The sequence below is a fragment of the Pongo pygmaeus genome, chromosome 16 (genome assembly GCF_028885625.2).
Source record: "Pongo pygmaeus isolate AG05252 chromosome 16, NHGRI_mPonPyg2-v2.0_pri, whole genome shotgun sequence".
NCBI classification, from domain to species: Eukaryota; Metazoa; Chordata; class Mammalia; order Primates; family Hominidae; genus Pongo; species Pongo pygmaeus.
In genome coordinates, this window is record NC_072389.2 from 55,643,246 (window position 1) to 55,670,895 (window position 27,650).

At 43.8% G+C, this 27,650-nt stretch overlaps 1 protein-coding gene and 1 pseudogene across 9 annotated transcripts in view; both read left to right on the top strand.

The window, feature by feature from the left end:
• The first annotated feature begins 20,240 nt into the window (after window positions 1-20,240).
• Window positions 20,241-21,551, top strand: LOC129014729 (adenosylhomocysteinase-like; annotated as a pseudogene).
• Window positions 21,552-27,077: 5,526 nt separating this feature from the next.
• USP8 (ubiquitin specific peptidase 8) overlaps window positions 27,078-27,650 on the top strand; it is a 74,938-nt gene continuing 74,365 nt past the window's right edge. For 2 of the 9 annotated variants that reach the window (XM_054452414.2, XM_054452417.2), the window contains exon 1: window positions 27,078-27,387. The gene's annotated coding sequence lies outside the window, so the exon portion shown is untranslated. Of the gene's footprint in view, window positions 27,528-27,650 lie in introns of all 9 variants that reach the window. The other 7 variants (XM_054452415.1, XM_063652230.1, XM_054452413.2 and 4 more) reach the window with 6 other exon arrangements.

Genomic DNA, 27,650 nt, shown 5'->3' on the forward strand with positions numbered 1-27,650 from the left:
TTTGTAGGCCAGGCACAGTGGTTCATGCCTGTAATCCCAGCACTTTGGGAGGCCGAGGCAGACGGATCACGAGGTCAGGAGATCAAGACCATCCTGGCTAAAATGGTGAAACTCCGTCTCTACTAAAAATACAAAAAAATTAGCCAGGCGTGGTGGCAGGCGCCTGTAGTCCCAGCTACTCGGGAGGCTGAGGCAGAAGAATGGCATGAACCCAGGGAGAAGAGATTGCAGTGAGCCGAGATCGCACCACTCTGCACTCCACCATGAGTGACAGAGTGAGACTCTGTCTCAAAACATAAACAAAAAATGTACATATATGACTAAAGAAAATCTCAAAAAGCCAATAAATAAATATTTACATATATGGTATATAAACCTTCATTTGTCCTTGTGTCCTGGTTCCCAAAAATATAAAGGGTAAGTCTGCTCCTCTAATTCACTCCAATCTCAGTCCAAACACTGAACTTGTGTCTACCACAGGCCCAATCCTGCTGTTTGGGTGGAGTGCCTGACAGTTGGGGGAGAGAGGGAAATAAACTTTGGGGCACCTCAAGCAAATGCCACCTTGTAATGAGGCTTTCTCCCTTTGGTCACTGGCCTGTACCCTATATTATTTGGAGTCTAGAAGGTCCAAGTTATGAACAACATTACGCCCAGCTAAATTACATTAAAAAAAGGTCTAGCCCTCAATTTGAGGGCATCTAGGTATAACAGGATACTTCCTCCTGCCCTTGTGGCGGCTGTTGAATCCACTAGGGCCTGTAGTCATAGTCATTAGTCTCTCCCTCCCAGTCCGGTCCACATGGAACACACAGGCTGCCAGGATCAATTCATGCCCCTTCTTTCAGCAAGCACTTTGCCTTGGGAGGAATGAGAGACACTGTTACTTTACTTTCCCTTGGGCAAGAGACTCTCCCTTTCCTTCTTACTGGGTCCAGGGATAACAAGATTGGCATTAAAGTCTGAGTTCTGGCCAGGGGCCATGGCTCATGTCTATAATCCCAGCACTTTGGAAGGCCAAGGCAGGAGGATCACTTGAGGCCAGGAGTTCCAGACCAGCCTGGGCAACATGGCGTGACCCCATCTCTATTTCTAAAAATTTTTAAAAAGGGCTGGGTACGGTGGCTCACACCTATAATCTCAGCACTTCGGGAGGCCAAAGCAGGCAGATCACTTGAGGTCAGGACTTCAAGACCAGCCTGGCCAACATGGTGAAACCCTGTCACTAATAAAAATACAAAAATCAGCTGGGCGTGGTGATGTGCGCCTATAACCCCAGCTACTCGGGAGGCTGAGGCAGGAGAATGGCTTGAACCCAGGAGGTGGAGGCTGCAGTGAGCCAAGATTCCACCACTGCACTCCAGCCTGGGTGACAGAGTGAGACTCCGTCTAAAAAATACATATATATATAAACAAAAAAAAAGAGTTCTCTATAATTGTCTTGGTTACAGCAAAAACATCTGTACTTTCAAACCTAGAAAATCAATCTTTTTGTTATGCTGAAACAATGACCCCACATGACTCCAAATTATTCCATGTTGTTCCAGATTTCTCCAAGGTTTGGCCAGAGGCCATTAATTATTGTTATAGTTATGAACTCAAGGGACTGAACCCTTCATTACTGTCAGAGAGCAGGATCATTGAGGGGAGAGAGGGAATTGAAACTAAAATTCAAAGAGCCAAATTATGCACCCATATGGCACAAATTTACAAATTAAAAACATCCTTAACCAGCTCTGGATGTTTCGTTTGCACTAGAGAGGCTTAAAATGGATGTCTTCGCTGTGGACCCTGCCCTCTTTTTTTGTCCACTTCTCCTTCCCAAAGAGTAAAATCAATGCACGCTTGTGTTATCTTGTGACCTAAACTTGTAGCTTGGCCGGACGCGGTGGCTCACACCTGTAATCCCAGCACTTTAAGAAGCTGAGGCAGGCAGATCACTTGAGGTCAGGAGTTCATGACCAGCCTGGCCAACATGGTGAAACCCCATCTCTACAAAAATACAAAAATTAGCCTGGCACGGTGGTGGTCACCTGTGGTCCCAGATACTCAGGAGGCTGTGGTGGGAGGATCACTTGAATCCAGGAGGTAAAGGTTGCAGGGAGCCAAGATGGCTCCACTGTATTCCAGCCTGGGTGACAGAGTGAGACCCTGTCTCAAAAAAACCCAAAAAACAAAAAAACCTTGCAGCCATAAATGTAAGCAGCTGATAAAGGGCAACAGAGGAAAAAGAATGGCATGAGAGAAACAAAGTTTGTGAAGTATTTTAAGACCCTTGGAAAAATATGAAGTCATTTTCAGCCATAATATGTCCACACACCAAAACAGCAGCTTGAACCAGATGAAATGTCATTTTGATAAGTCAAACAGTCAGATACTGGCAATTTCACATGGTTCAACCTAATGTATGTCTCTTCTCTCAAAATATTCAGTGCCAACAAACCAAATAAATATGCCTCAGCCGGCCGAGTGCAGTGGATCACGCCTGTAATCCCAGCACTTTGGGAGGCCCAGATGGGCATATCACGAGGTCAAGAGATTGAGACCATCCTGGCCAACAAGGTGAAACCCTGTCTCTACTAAAAATACAAAAATTAGCTGAGTGTGGTGGCACGCACCTGTAGTCCCAGCTACTTGAGAGGCAGAGGCAGGAGAGTCGCTTGAACCCGGGAGGCGGAGGTTACAGTGAGCCAAGATCACACCACTGCACTCCAGCCTGGCGACAGAGCGAGACTCCATCTCAAAAAATATATATATATGCCTCAGCCTCTCGAGTAGCTGGGATTACAGGCGCGTGCCACCACGCCCAGCTAATTTTTTGTATTTTTAGTAGAAACGGCCAGGCTGGTCTTGAACTCCTGACCTTAGGTGATCTGCCCACCTCGGCCTGCCAAAGTGCTGGTATTATAGGTGTAAGCCATCATGCCCAGCCAAATATTGACATCTCTTTAAATATGGTTATGTATTGCCTCTTCATAATTGCCTTCTGCTATAGTTTGAATGTTTGTGACCTTCCAAAATTTATGTTGAAACTTAATCTCCAATGCACCAGTATTAAGAGGTGGGGCCTGTAGGAGGCAATTAGGTCATGAGCACTCTTCCCTTGAGAATGGAATTAAGGCCTTTATAAAGAGGCTTCATGTATCATTTGGCCTTTTTGTCCTTCTGTCTCTTCTACCATGTGAGGATATGGTTTTCAAGGCACAATCTTGAAAGCAGAGAGCAGCCCTCGCCAAACACCAAACTTGCTGGCACCTTGATCTTGGACTCCCTAGTCTCCAGAACTGTGAGAAATATATTTCTGTTGTTTGTAACTTATCCAGTCTTAGGAATTTTGTTGTAGTAGCACAAATGGACTAAGACACCTTCTTATACTTTTAGTAATGTTTGGGTGGTGCAACAAATAATACTGAATAACTTCAAAAATATTTCTCAAATCAGAAAATATACCAGTAAAAAGTTGTAAAGGAATAATTAAGAATGACTAGCCGGGCGCGGTGGCTCATGCCTGTAATCCCAGCACTTTGGGAGGCCGAGGCGGGCAGATCACGAGGTCAGGAGATTGAGAACATCCTGGCTAACACAGTGAAACTCCGTCTCTACTGAAAGTACAAAAAATTAGCCTGGCATGTTGGTGAGCGCCTGTAGTCCCAGCTACTCGGGAGGCTGCGGCAGGAGGATGGCGTGAACCCGGGAGGCAGAGCTTGTAGACTCCGTCTCAAAAAACAAAAAACAACAACAACAACAAAAAAGAATGACTAATATACATATAAAAGCATTTTCCACTTTAATAGTACTCAAAGAAACCCAAATAAATCAATATTGGGTATCTGTTTTCTTTTTCTTTTTTTTCCTTCATACTTTAAATGCACTCCCCCTTACAAATCTTTTTTTTTTTTTTCTCCTTTGGTACTGTTTCTTCTTCTTCTTTTTTTTTTAGATGGAGTCTCGCTGTGTCGCCACACTGGAGTGCAGTGGCGCAGGGCTCACTGCAACCTCCGCCTCATGGGTTCAAGTGATTCTCCTGCCTCAGCCTCCCAAGTGCCGGGACTATAGGCATGCGCTACCATGCCCAGCTAAGTCTTGTATTTTTAGTAGAGACGGGGCTTCACCATGTTGGCCAGGATGGTCTCGATCTCTTGACCTCATGATCTGCCCGCCTCCGCCTCCCAAGTGCTGGGATTATAGGCATGAGCCACCGCGCCCGGCCCTTTTTGTTTTGTTTTGTTTTGTTTTTCTTGAGATGGAGTCATGCCCAGGCTGGAGTGAAGTGGCGCGATCTCGGCTCATTGCAACCTCCACCCTCCCGGGTTCAAGCGATTCTCCTGCCTCAGCCTCTCGAGGAACTGGGATTACAGGCACCCGCCACCATGCCTGGCTAATTTTTGTATTTTTAGTATAGATGGGGTTTCACCATGTTGGCCAGGCTGGTCTCGAACTCCTAATCTCTGGTGATCCACCTGCCTTGGCCTTCCAAAGTGCTGGGATTACAGGCGTGAGCCACCTTGCCCAGCCAGTACTGTTTTTTCAATTGTCAAACCGACAAAGTGTTGTGTTTGTTTCCTGTTTTTATTTTAAAAATACAAATCTGTATCTTTCATCAAATATTAATGTATTTTAAATATTATTCCATATCTTTCATCATCTAATTTTAGCAAGCTTTTGAGAACATGAGCAGTCTCCTGCCAAGCTGGGTAATGGGGTATGACCCTCACTGAAAGGCAGTTTTAGGTATTAAAAAGCTTGGAGACTGCCATGACACACGTCCCAGGAATTCTACTCCGGAAAATTTATTTTAAGGAGTTTACTGTGGATGTGCACCAACATTTACATTACAAACACATAAGAATATATATTACAATGATTGTATAATATTCACAAATCATAAATAATCTAAAAGTCCAACAGTAAAGTTAAATTAATTAGGGGATTATAACAGAATATTGTGGTCATTAAAATGATATTTTAGAATTCAATAATGACAAGGAAAAGTGTTTATAAGATATTAACTGAAACAGGAGATTATAAAACAGTATGTATAGTAATGATACCAACTATGTAAATGTATGTGTGCAGAAAAAGGGGACTAGAAGGCAGGGCTGCCATGTCTCCTGTGCATATTGAGTTCTTAGAGGGAAGCTTAGCTAGGGAAGAGTGAAAGCAGGAATCAAGTTCACATTCCACAAGCCAAGTTATGCACCCTGAGTTCAGGGCTGCATACATCCAAAGCAAGGAGCACCTTTTTCTGAATTATTCAAAAGCACCAACTAGACTACTGTCAGCCCCACTGGATGGGCTGGAATTGTGACTGGTATGAATTTTCTTCTCCTAGTTAATCTGCCTTGCCTTTTTCATCTATAAATAAATATTACTTTTGCAAAGGAGAAAGTACCACTATTTTCAAAATACATCTTTTTACAAGTAGGCAATTGATAGTGGTTGAAGTGAGGTAATGGGAACATGGGGATTCACTGCACTATTCTACTTTTTTGTGTTTGAGATTTTCTTATTTATTCATTTTTTTGAGATGGAGTTTTGCTCTTGTTGCCCAGGCTGGAGTGCAGTGGTACGATCTTGGCTCACTGCAACCTCCCCCTCCTGGGTTCAAGTGATTCTCCTGCCTCAACCTCCCAAGTAGCTGGGATTACAGGTGCCTGCCACCAAACCTGGCTAATTTTTTGTATTTTTAGTAGAGACAGGGTTTCATCATGTTGGCCAGGCTGGTCTCAAACCCCTGACCTCTGGTGATCCACCCTCCTTGGCCTCCCAAAGTGCTGGCATTACAGGTGTGAGCCACCGCATCCAGCCTGTGTTTGAGATTTTCTATAACAAAAGTATCTTTTCTGACATCCTCATGGACACAATATTTTATATAGCCTGCTCAATCTTGAAATATGAATCCATATCTTTCATCATAGCTGGAGCTTTGTTCAAAAGCTCTAAAAGACTTAGTCCAATGTCTGAAGAATCTCTAAAAGATTAACTTCAAAGCTGTGCTGCAGATATGAGGCTCTGATCATTTAACCTGGAATGTTTAAGCAAAATTAATAGAGACCTTTCAGACTCCAGAAAGCACTATATTTACCTTAAGTACCCACTTAAAATCTAAGCCTGTGGGAATTTTTCAATTTGCAAAAGATTAGTTGTTCTTGGTTGATAGTTCTGATTTGCAGCAGAAAAGTGTTTCAAAACTAGACACAGAAACTCTCTGCTTGTCTCCTTTTCCCTTTCTTCAAGTAAAATATTTTTTACATTGATAAGTCTTTTTTTTTTTTTTTGAGATGGAGTCTCGCTCTGTTGCCCAGGCTGGAGTGCAGTGGCACCATCTCGGCTCACTGCAAGCTCTGCCTCCTGGGTTCACACCATTCTCCTGCCTCAGCCTCCCGAGTAGCTGGGACTACAGGCACACGCTGCCACGCCTGGCTAATTTTTTGTATTTTTAGTAGAGACAGGGTTTCACCGTGTTAGCTGGGATGGTCTTGATCTCCTGACCTTGTGATCCACCTGCCTTGGCCTCCCAAAGTGCTGGGATTACAGGCATGAGCCACTGTGCCTGGCTGATAAGTTGTTTATTTGACAATTATTAAAGACTAAATTGTCACTTTCTGAAATGCTTGCTTGAAATCCAGTCTTTCTAAGCAGTCTATTTGTCCCTCATGCTCCAACCAATAGCTATGGGAAAGTTTTTCCTCTCTTAACCAAATGTGGACTTGTTTATTGATTACTGTTTTTTTGTTTGTTTGTTTTTGAGACGGAGTTTCAGTCTTGTTGCCCAGGCTGGAGTACAATGGCACAATCTCGGCTCACAGAAACCTCTGCCTCCTGGGTTCAAGAGATTCTTCTGCCTCAGCCTCTGAAGTAGCTGGGATTACAGGCATGTGCCACCACACCCGGCTAATTTTGTATTTTTAGTAGAGACGGAGTTTCACCATGTTGGTCAGGCTGGTCTCAAACTCCTGACCTGAGGTGATCCACCCACCTCAGCTTCCCAAAATGCTGGGATTACAGGCATGAGCCACTGTGCCCGGCCTATTGATTACTGTTTTATCACTCGCTAACTGAAGTTGTCCTTTTCACCTTGACTGTGAATTTAAGAGCAGCCAAGTCAAATTTTGTCTCCAAGTCGTGGACCGATATATCCAATCTAACTCCATTTGGAGGTGTCCCAGCCATTTCAAATCCAACATATTCAATATAAGTCCTCTCCTCTTCTCCCACAACCTAATCCTTTTCTGATCGTCTCCATGTTAATGAATGGCTCCATCATCCACCCAGTGGCTCAAGCTAGAGACTAGCATCATTATATTTTTTCCCTCCTCATACATGTTACACCCTCTCCTTGCCTCTAGCATCCAATCCTGTTCTAACTCATAAATGGTCAATTGCCGGGTGCAGTGACTCATGCCTGTAATCCCAGCACTTTGAGAGGCTGAGGCGGGCAGATCGTGAAGTGAGGAGTTTGAGACCAGCCTGGCCAGCATGGTGAAACCCCATCTCTACTAAAAACACAAAAAATTAGCCGGGCATTGTGGCATGCACCTGTAGTCCCAGCTACTCAGGAGGCTGAGGCAGGAGAATTGCTTGAACCTGGCAGGCAGAGGTTGCAGTGAGCCGAGATCGCACCACTGCGCTCCAGCCCGGGTGACAGGGCGAGACTCCATCTCAAAAAATATAATAATTAAATAAAAAAATGAATGGCCTTTTGCCTTGTCCATTTCTATGTCTACTACTGCCAAGTTGGTCAAAGGCAATACATTATCTTGACCTGACAAGTACACCCACTTCTCACTGATCTCCCCGTATTTCCTCTTGCTTGCCTTCAAACTATTCTCTCCCACAGCAACAGGAGTTATCTTTAGAAAAGCAAATCAAATTATGTCATCTCCTTGCTAACAACCCTTCAAAGGCTTTTCATGGCTTTTAGGATGAAAACAAAATCCTATATATGGTCTACAAGGCCCTGAATGATCTCACCCCTGCCTACCTCACTAGCTACTATCAAGTTTTATCAGTTTCCCCATATCCTGCACCTCCTTCCTCCTTCAAGGACTCCACATAAAATATTTCCTTTACCTAAAAACCTTTTTCTCCCCATACTCCACTGGATCCCTAATTAAGTCCCATTAGCCACCTAGAATTAAGCAGCAGTTAACTGTAGCTAATATTTTGGGGGAACAGTTCTGTGCTAAGCACTTCTTAGGTAATAAATAACTTATTCCTCACAGCCACACTATGAGGTACATACTATTATTAATATCTCTATTTTACAAATGGCAAAATGGAGGGGCAGAGAAGTGAAATAACTTGACCTAGATCACATACCTATTAACTGGCAGAGCTAGGATTCAAAAAGGGGCATCTAGTTCCAGAGCCTGTGTTCTTCATTGTTACAATATGCTATCTGCAGTTTCATCCAGGAAATTTTTGTTGTAGACTTTGAAATAGACTTTGTTTAATAAATGGAAGGAAGAAAGAAGGAAGAAAAAAAGAGGGAAGGAAAAGTGAAAAAAGATTCTTAGCCTGTGCATGTTAAGTTGCACACTCTGGTTAATTTCTTTGTTCTTATTTTGAGGTTTCCTCTTACAGTTGGCCAAAGATTTAGCTTCTTCAGTTTGACACCATTTGCCAGGAAAGATGTTTCCTGGTAGGCCCAAGAAAAGGGCATAAAAAGAAACACTGAGTATATAAGATTACTTTTATGTGCCAGGAGATAATTGGCAGGGACACATGAAATTTGAAGGCATTTTTAGTAAATGTTATGAAACTCCAGCAGACAATCTAGAACACTTCTCTGTCCCAACAGGAAGGGACATGTACCTTGAGGTAAAACACTGACATTATTAACAGAAGGGTCTAGTTCAAAGGCAATGTTTTCAAAGAGTTTTGGGAGGTTATCCATTAATGTTTATTAAAGATTACCAGATCATCTGGCTAACAGGCAGAGAGACAGAAATCATTTCCTTGGAGAGGATGAATTCACAAAGGTCCATGAAGAGGAGAGGCCCTGGGGAAGGAGGGCAGCATGCTAGGGTGGGTGCAGGGGGAGTCTGGGAACGACAGTGGCAGCATGAAAGCCTAAAGTGCTGGTGGGAGGAGGAGTCTGCGGAAGGGGTACATTGTCAGAAGGAAGAAGTGATTTCATTTCCTTCATTGTCCCCCAATTTAAGTTTGGAGTTAGAATCTTTTTTTTTTTTAGACGGAGCCTCATCTGTCGCACAGGCTGGAGTGCAGTGGCGCATTACCGGCTCACTGCAACCTCCGCCTCCCAGGTCCAAGCGATTCTCCTGCCTCAGCCTCCTGAGCAGCTGGGAATACAGTCATGTGCCACCACGCCTGGCTAATTTTTGTATTTTTAGTAGAGACAGGGTTTCACCATGTTGGCCAGGCTGGTCTCGATCTCCTGACCTCGTGATCCGCCCGCCTCGGCCTCCCGAAGTGCTGGGATCACAGGCGTGAGCCACCGCGCCCAGCCTGGAGTTAGAATTTTTCAAAGACATCCGTGTTTTTTAAATCTTTCTATATATGATTCCTTAGATTGCAGTTGTTTCTGAAATGCTGAATTGTTTCTGACATGAGAATTGTTTCTGAAACGCTGAAGCTTGCCAAACCTTGTTGGACCATTGCGAGATAATTAGCATTGTTGGAAAATGATATTTGCCGAGCAGTTTGTAAGCCAAACATCCCATCTTCAGAGTAACAGCCTACAAGGCAGGAGTTGAGCAAACTGCATGGTAAGGGAATTGCTTTCAAAAATTGCTGTGCTTCCTCCTTTTTCACTCTTGGTGCCTCCCACCCCTCAGTTACATTCAAACGCACAAAACACAGTGGCAGCAGTGGGGCTACATCTAGTCCTCAAGGAGCTGCACAATAGGAGCGGGAAATAGGCTGTGATTTCTACTCTGCCGTTGGTAGACCAAAAGGCAAACAATTACACTAAAGATAATTACACAATGCTGAGGGAGCACAGCGGAAAGGGCAAGGAGGGGATGAAAACAGAGTTTGCAGGAAAGAGAAAACTTGAGATGAAGATTACAAGGTTAATGGAAATTGCCAAATGGTTTGAGGGGAGGGAGAATGTTCCAGGTGAACAAAGAGTACAGAAGTAAATGCAAGGAAGCTAAGCTTGTTGAGAGAACGGCAATAGTTCAGCATGGCTAGAAATTAGGGTATTGTGGAGGCCTGACAGGAGATGAAACTGGAGAAGGGAACACAAAAACCCTGTATGCTGCATTGAGGAGTCTATTTTATCTTAAAAGTGATAGGCAGCTCTTTAATGTTTTAAGTAGGAAGTTTTATTTGCCTATTAATCAAACATTTATTGGTTTCCAATTGACCACCATGTGCCAGACTCTACACTAGATGTTAGAAAGTCAAACAAGATTTTTTTAAAGAGGAGAAGAAAAGGTTTATAAGTAATAATTCCACAAATATGACTAGTGCTTAAAGGAAGCATTTATGTACAAGGTGCAATAGGATTATAAAAGAAGGAGTTGCTTGTTCTGCCTGCCTCCTTCACAGAGCCTGGATAAAGTATGAACTCTGTTCTGAAGGACAAAGTTTTCTAGGTGGATAGATAGCGCAAAAGGCACAGAGGTGCAAAAGAGATGAAAGAGCTCTGAGGCATATTATTTCATAAATGAATCGGGGTCAAGTTATACAATATTTCTTTGCAGAATATAAATATTGATATATAAAAATCAGAGGGATCGGCCGGGCACGGTGGCTCACACCTGTAATCCCAGCACTTTGGGAGGCCAAGGTGGACAAATCACGAGGTCAAGAGATCAAGACCATCCTTGCCAACATGGTGAAACCCCGTCTCTACTAAAAATACAAAAATTAGCTGGGTGAGGTGGTGCACACCTATAGTCCCAGCTACTCAGGACGCTGAGGCAGGAGAATCACTTGAATCTGGGAGGCGGGTTCAAGTCGCCAGGAGGCCTGGCGACAGAGTGAGACTTCATCTCAAAAAAAAAAAATCAAAGGGATCACTGACTTCTAGTTATAAAATTATTTGAATCAATATCAATGATTATTAAGAAATGAATACAGCTTAAACATGTAATGTTTAAGTCTATAATAAAATAGTCTTGGCCAGGCAGGGTGACTCATGTCTATAATCCCAGCACTTTGGGAGGCTGAGGCAGGAGGATTGCTTGAGCCCAGGAGTTCGTGACCAGCCTGGGCAACATGGTGAAATCTTGTCTCTACAAAAAATACAAAAATTAGCTGGGTGTGGTGGCGTGTGTGCCTGTGGTCCCAGCTACTAGGGAGGCTGAGGTGGGATGATTGCTTGAGCCTGGGAAGGCGAGGTTGCAGTGAGCGGAGATCATGCCACTGCACTCCAGCCTGGGCGACAGAGTGAGACCCGGTCTCAAAAAAAAAAAAAGACCGGGCGCAGTGGCTCACACCTGTAATCCCAGCACTTTGGGAGGCCGAGGCGGGCGGATCACGAGGTCAGGAGATCGGGACCATCCTGGCTAACATGGTGAAACCCCGTCTCTACTAAAAATATAAAAAAAATTAGCCAGGTGTGGTGGCGGGCGCCTGTAGTCCCAGCTACTCGGGAGGCTGAGGCAGGAGAATGGCGTGAACCTGGGAGGCAGAGCTTGCAGTGAGCCGAGATCGCGCCACTGCACTCCAGCCTGGGCGACAGAGCGAGACTCCATCTTAAAAAAAAAAAGTCAAATTTACATTAAAATTTCAGTTTTGGAAAAAGATTCTATCCATGTCAGAGAAATTGTGCCCAAAATAATTGTGTATGAACATAGTTATTACTAGCTGAGTATAATTTTCCTGGATCAGTGGATGGAAAGATTAAACTATGAACCATATATATGTGATTTACAAAGTCCTTGTGGAGTTGGATTCTAGTCGAAATGGGGAAGCACATGGACCTTCTCTTTGGGACCTTGTGTCCTCCTCTAATTGGGAGGGTTTATATGTTCCAATTCCTCGTGAAGCCTCTCCGCTGCCCAAGGTCTGTCTGTGAAATTTTTGGCTCCCACAATACTTTCATCTTTGTTATCTTCACTTTGAAAGTGTAGATAATTTTGATAATCTTTTCAAAATTTACCTGTCATGTGTTTAATTCCCTCTCATTATTAATAGGCTGCCTGGTTTGGGAAAATAGTTAAACGCTAAGACAGAAGTTTGTCCCAGAGATGCTACCTTTTTTTTTTCTTTTCTTTTCTTTTCTTTTCCAAGACTGGTTTTGCTGTGTTGCTCAGGCTGATCTCAAACTCCTGGTCTCAAGAGAAGATGCTACATTTTAATAGGAAGGAATGAATTTTTAATGGTGGCATAAGTCAGAGGAAGAGATTTGGAGACATAGGGATCTTAAATGACCTTGTCTGTCAGTCTACCTGATCTTGCTACTAAATAGAATAACAAACTTATTGTGAAAAATAAATTAATTGTGGAAAGACAGCTAGATTATCTCCAAGGCAACATATGTTAGTGAATCAGAGTCATTGCCAGTTTCGGATTTTGTGTATAGTAAGTGCATAGGAACCCAATCAGGTTGGAAGGGCAGGCTTGAAGGTGCGTTTACGTGGTAATTTACAACAAAATTGATAAAAGTGTTCCCTGTCTCCATTAAAGAATAGGAGGGGGGGTTGCTGGTGGAGATTATTGAAGGGTACTAAACCACTACTTAATTTTCCCTCCTTGGTGTCAGCTACATTAGCAGTCAGGTAACATACACTGAGCACCTACTGTGTATATTTAATCTTTTTGTAACATGAATATGAGATTTTTTCATATACAAGATTCTATGAAAATTTTGTGTTTATCCATATTGAAACATGAGTTGGAACAACAGAAATCAATATAATCTGCTAATCATATTTCACACTTTTCTCATAAAAAGAAGAAAATATAAATCACTTGATCTTTTCCATATATTCTAATTATGAAACAATGAAAAAGTCTACTTCAGAATTTTCTCATAATCTAAATTATCACACTCCTAGACAGAGATATGTAAACAAGCTCATCCAGTCATCCCATTTTTCTCCATTCATATACAATACACAGACCCTCCATTACATTCTGAAATATGCTCATCTATCTACAGAGGTTCTATGTAATCATAGAAATACTTACCCAGTTCACACACTATTCTGACCCACAGAGAGGACACACATTCACATTTACTACATGTTTAAATACCTAATATACTCGTGCCTCTGTGACAAAACTTTTTAACAGTTTTGTTATAATTTGTTATATAAATGTAGGAAAAACAACCAGAATGGTATCGCCCTTTCATACATTTCTATCACAAAAAGAACCATTAAAAGTGATTTATACATTGTACCTCTGCATTTGGCAGATTATAGAATGACATACTGGGAGATTTAGAATTTAAAAATATTACAGAGATAAGATTATAAACTCCCAGTAACTATATAAAGAATCTCATCATCTAGTTAAAATTTCAGAAATCTTCCGCAAGATTTCTCACAGCTATTTAAAAAGCAAATTCAGATTGAAGAGAATGTTGTCTCATGACTGGGTAAAGCAGTGTTTCTTTCTTCAGGGGCAATCTGTGACCACCGGCATGATAGTCACCATGAGCATTTAAAAATGCTTCTTGGGACTGGATGCAGTGGCTCACGCCTATCATCCCAGCACTTTGGGAGGCCGAGGCGGGTGGATTGCTTGAGGTCAGGAGTTGGACACCAGCCTGGCCAACATGGCGAAATCCCATCTCTAGTAAAAATACAAAAATTAGCTGGGCATGGTGGCGCGCACCTGTAGTCGCAGCTACTCCAGAGGGTGAGGCAGGAGAATTGCTTAAACCCAGGAGGTGGAGGTTGCAGAAAGCTGAGATCGCTCCACTGCATTCTAGCCTGGGCCACAGAGTGAGATTCTGTCTCAAAAAAAAAAAAGCTTCTTGGCTCCATCTCTTTACCTACTGAGTGAAAACACCAGGATGTGGCTGTTATGCATACTTGAGGAAAGACGCATTCATCTGTCTGCTAGATAATCCAGGTACTCTGGCTCTCATCGGGCAGCTTAGCAACAAGCTGGCTCAGCCTAAGGCAGAAACCAGGATTGATATGGAAAACTCCCCAGGTGATGGGTGTCTAAAAGCTTGTTACATATGGCCAGGCGCGGTGGCTCACGCCTGTAATCCCAGCACTTTGGGAGGCCGAGTTTGGCGGATCACCTGAGGTTGGGAGTTCGAGACCAGCCTGATCCACATGGAGAAACCCCATATCTACTAAAAATACAAAATTAGCTGGGCTTCGTGGCGCATGCCTATAATCCCAGGTACTTGGGAAGGCTGAGGCAGGAGAATCGCTTGAACCTGGGAGGTGGAGGTTGCGGTGAGCCAAGATCGCGCCATTGCATTCCAGCCTGGGCAACAAGAGCAAAACTCTGTCTCAAAAAAAAAAAAAAGAAAAAAGCTATGTTACATACATAAACCAACACTATTTTAACCCCAATAGAAAAACTCCAAGTTTTCCAAATTGGCTGAGTGATCTCTGCTCCCTCCAAACTCCTTCATGGAGGTGGCAGTGAATCTGATCTCTCTTCTGAAACACTTTCAAAGGTGTGTCCAGTCGTATCAGCAGCAAACACAGCTTTCTATGGGTTGGTGAGAGACTAGGGTATCCCATGCATCTCTTTAGCCCTGAGTTTGCAAGTTTTTGTTTTGGACCTACACTGGGTGGTGTTGCGCTGTTTATTCAAGCCATGTATTGCTTGATAACATGGAAGTTTGAAAACCACCAGGCATGTATTATTTAATACATTTGCCAATGATTTGGAAGAAGTAAACACTCCATAAAAATATCACATTTCTATTCCCATAGATGACCTCATATTACTTGTTAGTTAGGAGTCACGTAAAGGAGAATAAATTGCAGAAATTTTTTTTAGAATTTTTTTCTCTTTTTAAAGATAAGATATTGCTGTGTTGCCCAGGCTGGAGTGCAGTGATGCAATCATGGCTCTCTGCAGCCTCAATCTCTTAGGCTCAAGCAGTCCTCCCACCCCAGCCTCCCATGTAGCTGGGACTACAGGCATGAGCCACTCCGTACAATTTATTATTATTATTATTATTACCATTGAGACAGGGTCTCACTATGTTGCCCAGGCTGGTCTCAAACTCCTGGCTTCAAGATATTATACTGATTTGGCTTCTCAAAGTGCTGGGATTACAGGTATAAACCACTGTGCCCAGCCATATTTTTTTTAGAATTTTGACTTGAAGTATCTTCTTTAAATTATGTGCTTCCTTTAAAATATTACTACAGCTAAAACTTAATAGCTATTTTTTGTAAATATATAGAAAATATTTAAGTATGTATGTTGATGTTATGATCTCAATTCAATACATTTATAGCTCAACAGTTCCTATGGTTGTTGAATGGGATTCTCTTTTTGCCAGTTAATGTTAATATGACAAAATTGCAGAGACAATTCATAAGAAGCTTATTTTTATTTTTATTTCAATAGTTTTTGGGGTACAGGTGGTTTTCAGTTACCTGGATAAGTTATTTAGCAGTGACTTCTGAGATTCTGGTGCACCCATCACCTGAGCAGCGTAAGCTGTGCGCAAAAGACTACTATATGTAGTCTTTTATCCCTCTCCTCCCTCTCCCTTCTCCTCCCAAGTTTCCAGAGTCTGTTATATCATTCTTATGCCTTTACATCCTCATAGTTTAGTTCCCACTTATAAGTGAGAACATATGATATTTGGTTTTTCATTTCTGAGTTACTTAGAATAATGGCCTCCAGCTCCAACAAAGTTGCTGCGAAAGACATTATTTCATTCCTTTTTACGGCTGAGTTCATAAAAAGATTAAGTAAGACTGGACAGCCACGGTGGCTCACGCCTGTAATCCCAGCACTTTGGGAGGTTGAGGCAGGCTGATTGCTTGAAGTCAGGAGTTTGAGACCAGCCTGGCAACATGGTGAAAACCCATCTCTACTAAAAATACAAAAAAGTAGCCGGATGTGGTGGCACATGCCTGTAGTCCTAGCTACTCAGGAGGCTGAGGCAGGAGAATCGCTTGAACCTGGGAGGCGAAGGTTGCAGTAAGCCTACATGGCGCCACTTCACTCTAGCCTGGGTGACAGAGCAAGACTCCGTCTCAACAACAACAACAAAAAAAAAAAGAAGAAGAAGATTAAGTAAGTCTTTGCTGACCTCCATCAGTAGATAAAAATTTTGTGTGATAGGCTCAAACACTGAAAACTTTCCCTTGTTGGGATAAAACCATGTGCATCTCCATTTCTAATACTGTATCCCAAGTATCACAACTGTGAGAAAGAGCTACTAAAAGCAGGGAAGGTTCAGAAGAAGACAAAGTAATCAGTGAAATGGGGAACCCCTCAATAACATACTAACCAGATTAAAACTCTAATTAGCTTAAATGAAACAAACAAGGGCTGAGAGAAGACCTAACTGTAAAATTAAGAAGGGATAAAAAGTAAACAGAGTTGTTCATTAACTCATGAAATCATAGAATGAGAGGGCATCTCTTACCTTATTGAGGTAAGTTTAGTCCAATTAGAGAGAAGTATAACTTCATATTAAAAAGTAAAACTCAGGCCAGGTGTGGTAGCTCATGCCTTTAATCCCAGCACTTTGGGAGGCCGAGGTGGGTGGATTACCTGAGGTCAGGAGTTCGAGACCAGCCTGACCAATATGGTGAGACCCTGTCTGTACTAAAAATACAAAAAAAATTAGCTGGGGGTGGTGGCATGTGCCTGTAGTCCCAGCAACTCAGGAGGCTGAGACAGGAGAATTGCTTGAACCCGGGAGGCGGAGGTTGCAGTGAAACGAGATCGCGCCACTGCACTCCAGCCTGGGCAAAAGAACAGGACTACATCTCAAAAAATATAAATAAATAAATAAAACTCAGCCAGTGTGGTGGCTCACACCTGTAATCCCAGCATTTTTGGAAGCCAAGGCAGGTGGACTGCTTGAGCCCAGGAGTATTCAAGACCAGCCTGGGCAACATAGTGAGTTTCTACCAAAAAAAATGTTTTTTTTAATTAGTCTGGTGTGGTAGTGCATGCCTATAGTCTCAGCTACTTGGGTGGCTGAGGTGGGAGGATTGCTTGAGCCCAGAAGGTCAAGGCTGCAGTGAACTGTGATTGTGCCACTACACTCCAGTCTGGATGACACAACAAAATCCTGTCTCAAAAAATATAAATAAATAAAAATCAATAAAATTTGTCCAGGTGTGGTGGCTCACGCCTATAATCCCAGCATTTTGCGAGGCCGAGGTGGGTGGATTACCTGAGGTCAGGATTTCAAGAGCAGCCTGGCCAACATGGTGAAACCCCATCTCTACTAAAACTACAAAAATTAGTCAGGCGTGGTGGTATGCACCTGTAATCCCAGCTACTTGGGAGGCTGAGGCATGAGAAGTGCTTGAACCCCAGAGGCAGAGGTTGCAGTGAGCCGAGATGGAGCCACTGCACTCCAGCCTGGTTGGCACAGCGAGACTCCGTCTCAAAATAAATAAATAAAATTCATATGACCCTAGGTGCGGAATTAATCGATTTTTTTTTATAAGTTAAGATAAACCAGTGGCTGATAGAGTCCTAGTGAAGTGCAAAGAGTGGTAAGTACCTAACCTTTGATGTTGATATCTAGGAGGACAGCCAAGACTTGCCACCATTTTGTCTGGTGATGCATCCTCTAGAGATAAAGTGTTTAATGGGCCATGCAACTGGTCTAATATGGTGTTAAAGCAAAATAAGCAGAAGGCCATTAGCCTGGGGTTGTCTCTGTACCCAGAAACCTTACACAAGCAAACCAAAACTTAATTTAGAGGCATTCCTTGTAACTGATTAAAATTTTTTATCGACTTTCTCTCAACTCTGTAGAATGCAGTGGAGATGCATAGAAAAAGTCTGAGACTATTTACACTTACTTTCTAACAATGATTATCTCATCTTCCTTTCTCTTTTCTTCTTTGTTCCTAATTCCCTTACTTCCTGACCTTTCTTACTTTTCCCCCTTCCCTCTGTCACCATTTTCTTGCTAATGTAAACTTAGTTTATCATTGCCTGAAGTCAGGAGTAAAGCCCAAATATTAAAAAAAAAAAAAAAAAAAAATGCTGGAAGAGGCCTGCTATGGTGCTCACACCTGTGATCCCAAGGCTTTGGGAGCCCGAGGTGGAAGGATCACTTGAGGCCAAGAGTTCAAGACTGCAGTGAGGTCTGATTGTGCCACTGCACTACAGCCTGGGCGATAGAGACAGACCCTGTCTCTGGAAAAGAAAATCTGGAAGAGAATTGAAAAAAATTACTTGTGGGGCCAGGTGCGGTGGCTCACGCCTGTAATCCTAGCACTTTGGGAAGCCAAGGCAGGTGGATCACCTGAGGTCAGAAGTTCGAGACCAGCCTGGCCAACACATCTCTACTAAAAATACAAAAATTAGCCAGGCGTGATGGTGTGAGCCTCTAATCCCAGCTACTTAGGAGGCTGAGACCGGAGAATCGCTTGAGCCCCAGAGGTGGAGGTTGCAGCGAGCTGAGATTGCACCACTGCACTCCAGCCTAGGCAAAAAGAGTGAGACTCCGTCTCAAAAAAAAAAAAAAGAAAAGAAAAAAATTACTTATGCTATGAGTGTATTATCTTTAGCTATTAATATGCATTGTCAAATCTCTGGGTCTTTAAATTCTAGCAAATGTTCCTCTTTTTCATAATGCTAATATTTTACATGTCTGTGAACTAGAGTTTTTTTTTTTTAGATTGTTGGACAGTCGCGAGGGAGGAACTTTCTCTCCCACTTTTGATGTTTCTTCCTTGTGGAGGGAATGTAATTAGTGTAACTCCGGACCTTCCTGCACCTCTTTATTAGCTCTTCCCAGGGAAGTCATTTATTTGATGGGTAAATTTGAGATGTAAATACTTGAGCATGTATGCTCTGCTTAGCTTCTCTTCGTCCTCTGGGAAACTGATTAAATTTAAACATACACACGCACACACAAACACACACACACACACACACACCCCAAGCCACGCTTCAGCCAATCATAGAGCCAACTACCAGCCAATGACAAACAGCCAGCCAGCTGTTAGTCATGTAACTAGGGTCTTTCACTGGATCATACCAAGCAAGGCAAATGCCTAGCTGTAGCCAATGAAGTAACTTCTTTACTTTTGCCTCCATGCTCAGCCTATAAGCATGCTGCTGCTCATGCTGTTAAAGTGGAGCTCTCTGAAGTTATTCTTTTTTTTTTTTTTTTTTTTTTTTTTTGAGACAAAGTCTTGTGCTGTCACCCAGGCTGGAGAGCAGTGGCACAATCACACCTCACTGCAGCCTTGACCTGGGTTCAAGCCATCCTCCCACCTCAGCCTCCCAAGTAACTGGGACTACAGGCATGCACCACCATGCTGGGCTATTTTTTTTTTTTAACTTTTTGGTAGAGACAAGGTCTCACCATGTTGCCTAGGCTCGTTTTGAATTCCTAGGCTCAAGCGATCCTCCCACCTCAGTTTCCTAACGTATTAGAATTACAGGCATGAGCCACTGCACCCAGCCTTGAACTTATTCCAATTTTGAGTTCTGCCTCATTCATGAATCCTTTGTTGCTCAAATAAACTGTTAAATTTATTTTATGTGAAGCCTTTACCAGTGGTAATCATTGTCTTTAGGCAATAAAAAACAGATGGATAGAAAAGAATAAATGTTCACTAAAGAAACCACAGGATACTTATGCTTTGGCTAAAAAAAAAGAATTGGAATGAAAATTTTTATACAATGTTGCTAACTGTATCACATCAATAAAAGCTACGATTTTTAAATAAATTATTAACATTATTCACTTCTTGCATTATTCTGGATAAACATATTTTAGTGACCTACAAAGCCCTATGTAATCTGTGCTCTGTTCCCTTCCCACCCCTCTGAGATCATCTCTTATCATGATCCCACTCATTCACTCTATACCAGCCATATGGCCTCCTTGCTGTTCCTCCAGCACACCCACCTTTTCCTGCCTCACTGCCTTCACCTGTGCTGCTCCCACTGCCTGGTTGCTCTTCTCCCACATGTATCCATGGCTTGTTCCCTCTCTTTACCAAAGGCTCTATGGAAATGTCACTTGCACAGGGAGTCCTTCCCTGACTATCCCATTACAAATACCACTGTTGCCCTGCCCAGTGCTGCCGGCCCTGTGCCACCGGCCCTGTGCCTGTCCCCAGTTTGAGGCTTGGTCCCCTTTGCCCGTGTCCATCATTCTGTGCAGAAGCACCGCCAGAATGTCTCATTAACTGCTCTACGAAGTTGCTGGCATTGGTTTGGCCACCTGGGGATGCAAGGCCCTGGACACTGAGGAGAACAAGAAGCCAGGCCTGATGCACGTGTAGGAGCTGTACTCAGCCTCCAAGCCACTGAAGGGCGTCTGCATCACCGGCTGCCTGCACATGACTATGGAGACAGTCATCCTCACTGAGACCCTCCTTGTCTTGGGTGCTAAAGTGCAGTGGTCCAGCTGCAACATCTTCTCCACCCAGGACCATGCAGTAGCTGCCATTGCCAAGGCTGGGATTCCAGTGAACGCCTGGAAGGGAGAAACGGAGGAGAAGTCCCTTTGGTGCACCAAGCAGACACTGTACTTCAAGGACAACCTCCTCAACATGATTCTGGACATCACTGGGGACCTCACCAACCTCACCCACACTAAGTACCCACAGCTCTTGTCAGGCATCAGAGACATCTCCGAGGAGACCATGACTGAGGTCCACAACCTATACCAGATGATGGCCAATGGGATCCTGAAGGTGTCCACCATCAACGTTAATGATTCTGTCACCAAGAGCAAGTTTGACAACCTCTATGGCTGCCACCAGTCCCTCCCAGATGGCATCAAGTAGGCCATAGGTGTGATGATTGCCAGAAAGGTAGCTGTGGTAGCGGGCTATGGTGATGTGGGCAAGGGCTGTGCCCAGGCCCTGCAGGGTTTCGGGGCTCATGTCATTATCACCGAGATCGACCCCATCAATGCACTGCAGGCTGCCATGCAGGGCTATGAGGGGACCACCATGGACAAGGCCTGTCAGGAAGGCAACATCTTTGTCACCACCACAGGCTGTGTTGACATCATCCTTGGCTAGCTGCCCAACAGGCACTTTGAACAGATGAAGGATGATGCCATCATGTGTAACACTGGACACTTTGACGTGAAAATCGATGTCAGGTGGCTCAACAAGAAGGCTATGAAGAAGGTGAACATCAAGCCCCAGATGGACCAGTACTGGCTAAAGAATGGGCATGGCACCATCCTGCTGGCTGAGTGTCAGCTGGTCTACCTGGGTTGTGTTATGGACCAACCCAGCTTTGTGATGAGTAACTCCTTCACCAACCATGTGATGGTGCAGATTGAGCTGTGGACCCACTCAGACAAGTACCCCATTGAGGTTCACTTCCTGCCCAGGAAGCTGGATGAGGCAGTGGCTGAAGCCCATCTGGGCAAGGTGAACATGAAACTGACCAGGCAGACTGAGAAGCAGGCCCAGTACCTGGGCATGTCCTGTGATAGTCCCTTCAAGCTGGATCACTACCACTACTGAGAGCCAGGCCTGTTGTCCTGGCTCTTCTAGCTGATTACCTTCCGGCTGTTGTCCTTGCCCAGGCTCCGCCTCTCCTCCCTAAGAGCAAATGGCACCAACTTTGTGATTGGCTTGCCAGTGTTCCCCATCGACTCCCTGGGGCTGGTCACTCAGTTTTCGGCCTGTGCTGCATCCCTCACGCTTTTCCAAGTGTGGCAAAGGGAATTGAGAGGACCCTCCTCAAGCCCTGATCATGATGGAGGTACAAGGGAGGCAGCCACAGGGAACCATGAGCTCAGTGGTCTTGGAACTGCTCACTAAGTCAGTCCTTCCTTAGCCTGGAAGTTGGTAGTGGAGTCACAAAACCCATGTATTAATATTTTACCATCTAGGCCTTCACCTGGTCTGTGGACTTATACCCCATGTGCTTGGTTTACAGGCTCAGTGTTTCCTCAGCCCATGACAGATGAGAAGGAACTAAATTGAAGGGCAAGGAGGAACTGTTTGAATTTTCCTGAGAGCCTGGCTTAGTGCTGGGCCTTCTCTTAAACCTCATAACAATGAGGTTGGAACTTTTAGTCCTTGTTTTACAGGGGTTAGAATAGACTGTTAAGGCACAACTGAGAAAAGACAGAGAAGTAACAGCCAGAGGTTGAGAGGGGCCATTAAAACATAATAGCATAGATCTGCCACCACTTTGTAACAAGATGGTTTCTATCACAACCCCAGATAATAATTTGGCTTATGTTTACATAATGTTTAAAGAAAGCAATAAGGTGGGTACATAAAAATCTTAGTGCCAAAACACACACACACACACACACAATCACTGTTGGCCAGGCACAGTGGCTCACACCTGTAATCCCATCACTTTGGGAGGCCTAGGCAGGAGAATCACTTCAGCCAGGAGTTCAAGACCAGCCTGGATGACAAGGTGAAACCCCATCTCTACAAAAAATACAAAAATTAGTTGGGGATAGTGGTGCATGCCTATAGTCCCAGCTACTAGAGAGGCTGAGGTGGGATGGGAGATTGAAGCTGCAATGAGCCATGAACATGCCACTGTATTCCAGCCTGGGCAACAGAGCAAGACCCTGTCTCAAAAACAACAACAACAAAAAAAAAACCCACAAACAAACAAAAATCACTGTCCTTGCTAGTCCTTTATCCTGTTTTATTTTTCTTCTAACGCTTCTAGCACTTAACAACACTTGACATAGTCTATGTGTATTTGCTTATTGTACGTCTCCTCGACTAGAATGTAAGTCAGCTCTGTGTTGAACAGGAACTTTATATTGTGAACCTAAAACAATGCCTGGCATAGAACATGCATTCAGCAAGTACTTGTTAAATGAATGAAAGATGAACCAGATTTTGGACTACTGCTTATGCTGGATGGCATGTAAATTGAAGCTATGATCAAACACAGGCCATGCATCTAAACAGCTGATGATCACTTAGATTCTATGTGCCATAGATACTGCTGCCTGGTTTGTTACAATACACATTTTTTTTTTCACTTTTACTCGAACTATTATTCATTACTGGATGGTGGGTGAGGGGAAAAATACAGAATACATGCCCTAGTCCAGTACTGTCCATTAGAGCTTTCTTTAATAATGGAAATAGCCTATATCTGCTAGTCAATAAGGTAACCAATAGATACCAGTGGCTGTTGAGTGCTTGAAATATGGATATTTTGACTGAATTGAATTTTTAATTTTACAACTAGTGGTGGTTACTAGTTACTGTATTTAGCAGCCATGCTCAACAATCCTATAGGTCTATCTTAATTACTTTTATAGGAATGAAGAGTATTATAATTCTCAATTATATATATTTGGTTTTAATTTCTACAGAGGAAGAGGACAACAAAGTTTTGTGAACTATTGTTCGTATAAGTTTGTAGTTGTTTAAGGAAAAGACTTCACAGAGAACACGGCAGAGAGTAACACAATATCTGATTTCCAAAAAATTCAATCAAACTTTGATATGGATTTGGTCTAATCATTGCTAAATGGCCTCCTTAACATTATTATTAAACCAATTTATATAATTTGCTTTTTACTAATCAAATACGTTGTTTTAAATCTTAATTATTTTTGATTATAAAAGTAATACACATTCAGTGTAACAAGTTCAAATAATCTCTCAGGTGGATAAAATACGGACGTCCACCACACTGTACCTACCAAGATGCCCATACCCCAAAGATGATTGCTGTTAAACATTTAGAGTGCCTTTCCTGACTTTTTTGTCTAAGCACCTTTAAAAACCAATACTTTTGGTTTTAAGTGATAGCTCTGAATCCCCTTTAGGCATAGAGTGTGGGAAATTATATTTCTGCAGCAAACTCAGGCTCTGCAACATCAAGTGTGGATTCACTGGAAATTATTTGAAGTAACACTTAGAGATCATAGTAGCCAAAAAATGTTGGGAAATTAAAAAGGGGTTTTAAAAAATTAATTATTATTATTATTTTTTTTTCAAAGACACAGGGTCTTCACTCCGTTACCCAGGATGGAGTTCAGTGGCGGAATCACAGCTCACGAAGCCTCAAGCTCCTGGGCGCAACCAATCCTCCTGCCTCAGCCCCCCAAGTAGCTTGGACTACAGGCATGCACCAACTGTGCCAGGCTAATTTTTTAATATTTTGTAGGGATAGGGTCTTGCTATGTTGCCCTGGCTGATCTCAAACTCCTGACCTCAAGCAATCCATGCACCTCAGCCTCCTATAGTGCTGGGATTACCGGAGCGAGCTCCCACACCCAGCTGAAAAAGGTTTTTGTGGAGGGAGTATGATCAGGAGAAAAATCATGGAATGTGCTCGAAAGAGATCTAAAGGGCCATGGAAGTCAAAAGGTTGAACTCTATAGAACAAAACATGAAGTATGGAAAGATTCTTTAAAAAAGACTTGACTTTGGAACAAAATCCAAATTGTTCCCATGATTTCATTCTTTGACATTAAGTTCATTTTGGTTATCTTAGTCTTTTCTCAGAATTCCTCTTTAACAGAGAATTATCTAAAAGCCCCTGGCTAAGTTAATGCTTATGACTGTGGTCACAAATGGATGGCTTGGATTTTAGTTGTTTTGCAGTGTTTGTAAATTCTTTTATGTATACTGTTGTTGTCAACTAACATAATCCGTATGTATATGGGTTATATATACATATATATACCCCAAATTTAAAAACCATTTTGGAGATTTTTCCCACACACAGAAAATCAGAAAATTGGCAACACTCTGCCCCATTACCACATGGCAACAATGTAGACAGGCCATGAGCTCTCCACACGGCCCTAATCCCCACCACTCTTAAACAAATCTAATCAGTTGTATGCATATTATATATGTACATTGCTGTGCTTCTCCTTCCTGCCTGACCCTGGAAGACCCCTGTCTCAGTCTCTCTCAACATGTCTGAAGGACTCGAGGGCAGGTGTCAAAGGTGAAGGCCCTCATCTGGATTTAATATCCTGGACCTTGAAACAGCAGCCAGTGTTTTGAGCTCTAAGCTAACACTTTGGACTTTCTTTTTTTTTTTTTTTTTTTGAGATGGAGTCTTGCTCTGTCGCCCAGGCTGGAGTGCAGTGGCACCATCTCAGCTCACCGCAAGCTCCGCCTCCCGGGTTCACGCCATTCTCCTGCCTCAGCCTCCTGAGTAGCTGGGACTACAGGCACCCTCCAACACGCCTGGCTAATTTTTTGTATTTTTAGTAGAGATGGGGTTTCACCGTGTTAGCCAGGATGGTCTCGATCTCCTGACCTCGTGATCCGCCCACCTTGGCCTCCCAAAGTGCTGGGAATACAGGCGTGAGCCACCGCGCCCGGCCACACTTTGGACTTTCAGTCATGTTTTCTTTCCCCAATGAAACAGAAAAGTTTTATTTCAAAGAGGAAAAGGGTGCAACATCTGCAACATACATAAAACCTATTTAGTTTTACTTGGGAGTGGGAATCAGGAAACCTGGGTTCTGTTTTTGACTTAGTTTGGATAAAGAAGGGTAGTTAAGCTGTCCTTATGTCTCTTACCAAATGGAGAAAATACTGCTGTAGTTCACAGCAATTTGGGGAGTTTTAGATTCTATGGAAAATGGAAATGCTATTTGTAACTTAGATTTTTCTTTTGGAGAAGGAGTCTCGCTCTGTTGCCCAGGCTGGAGAGAAGTGGCACGATCTCGGCTCACTGCAACCTCCACCTTCCAGGTTCAAGTGATTCACCTGCCTCAGCCTCCTCAGTAGCTGGGATTACAGGCACGCGCCACCACGCCCAGCTAATGTTTGTATTTTTAGCAGAGACGAGGTTTCACCATTTTGGCCAGGCTGGTCTCAAACTCCTGACCTCAAGTGATCTGCCCACCTTGGCCTCCCAAAGTGCTGGGATTACAGGCGTGAGCCACCGCGCCCGGCCTAATTTTTAAATTTTTGTTTTGTAGAGATAAGGGTCTCCCTTTTTTGCTCAAGCTGGTCTCTGTCTCTTCGGATCAAGGGATCCTCCTGCCTCAGCCTCCCAAAGTGCTGGGATTACAGGCCTGGGCCACTGCAACTGGCCTTCATTACAAATTCATTGAACACACTTTATTTTATCCTTTTTTATTTTTAAAAAATTTTATTTCAGTAGTTTTGGAGGAACAGGTTGCATCGAAAAGTTCTTTAGTGGTCATTTCTGAGATTTTGGTGCACCCATCACCCGAGCAGTGTACACTGTACCATGTGGCACACACTTTCACTTCAAGTATTTACTAGACCTCGCTAGCCAGATTTCCCATCCCTGAGACACCTGGAGTGTTCCTGAGGACTTAGTGACTACCGCCTAAAGCTCCACCCAAGTCAATTTTATGTTTACAGGTAACCGGAGCATCCAATCACCTTTCTCTAAGAGAGTATAAAGATCAGCTCGCGAGAAAGTTCAGACGTCTCATTTTGTTTCTGTTAGACGGGGCCTTCGCCCAACCAGACTGAGTCTTGCTCTGCTGCCCAGGCTGGAGTGCAGTAGCGCGATCTCGGCTCATTGCAACCTTCGCTCCCCGGGTTTAAGCAATTCTCCTGCCTCAGCCACTGGAGTAGCTGGGATTACAGGCGCAGGCCACCACGCCAAGCTAATTTTTAGTATTCTTAATAGAGACGGGGGTTTCACCATGTTGGCCAGGCTGGTCTCGAACTCCTGACCTCATGATTTGCCCGCCTCGGCCTCCCAAAGCGCTGGGATTACAGGCGTGAGCCACCGTGCCCAGCCTAGCCGGGGCCTTTTAAGTGACGTTAAAAATTGTACATCAAATACGTTTTAGGATAATACTTGTTTTTCTTTAACCAAAGGTTTGGTTTCAGAGAATGTTTAGCCAGAAATAGAGGGGCGTTAAATCCCCTTTTAAGTTTTTTCTAATTTCCAATCTGAGGAGGAAAATAACGTAGTAAAGGGATGCAAGAGCAACCTTGCTTCTTCCACAACAAGGCCCAGGCGCCGCGATGCAACCCGGAAATGCAGGGTGCAGTGCCGGGGGTAAGGGACCGGCCAACTATGTTGACCCGGCTCAGAGAAACCCCGCCCTTGCCGCCACCGCCCACCCATAACGTCCTCCTCGACCCTCCCTCGACCCTCACTCGCCCCGCCGCGCGGCCGTCACCGAAAGGGGGAGGGCGGTGGAAGAGAGAGGAGTCAAGGGAGCGCACGCGAAGCCCCGCCCCTACCGTGACGTCTGGAGACGCGACGCGTCGCCTCGCAATGCAAATCGGGAAAAGGGGATGAGCTGGGCTGGCTTCCGTCCTGGTAGCCAAGGCTAATTCTCCCTCGAGTTCTTGGGAGATGGGCATTTGCCGAGAAGGCTGGCGTTAGTGAAGTGCGCCCGGCGTCACGGTGAGTGCGGGTCTTGGGCCCTAGCACCTGTTCTCTGGGAAGTCGTCCGCTGTGAACGATGAACGCCTTTCCTTCCACCAGCTGCTGGTCACCCGGGAGACAAGCCTTGTCCGCGGAGAGGGGTGGGACAACTCCGAAAGGTAGAATCAGCTTGTGGAGAGGAAGGGCCCAACCTTGAGTCTTTTACGCCACCCACCTAGGATTGCCAAGCGAGTTTCGTGTGGTTTTTTGGTTTTAAAAGGTGGCTTTGACCATTCTTCCGT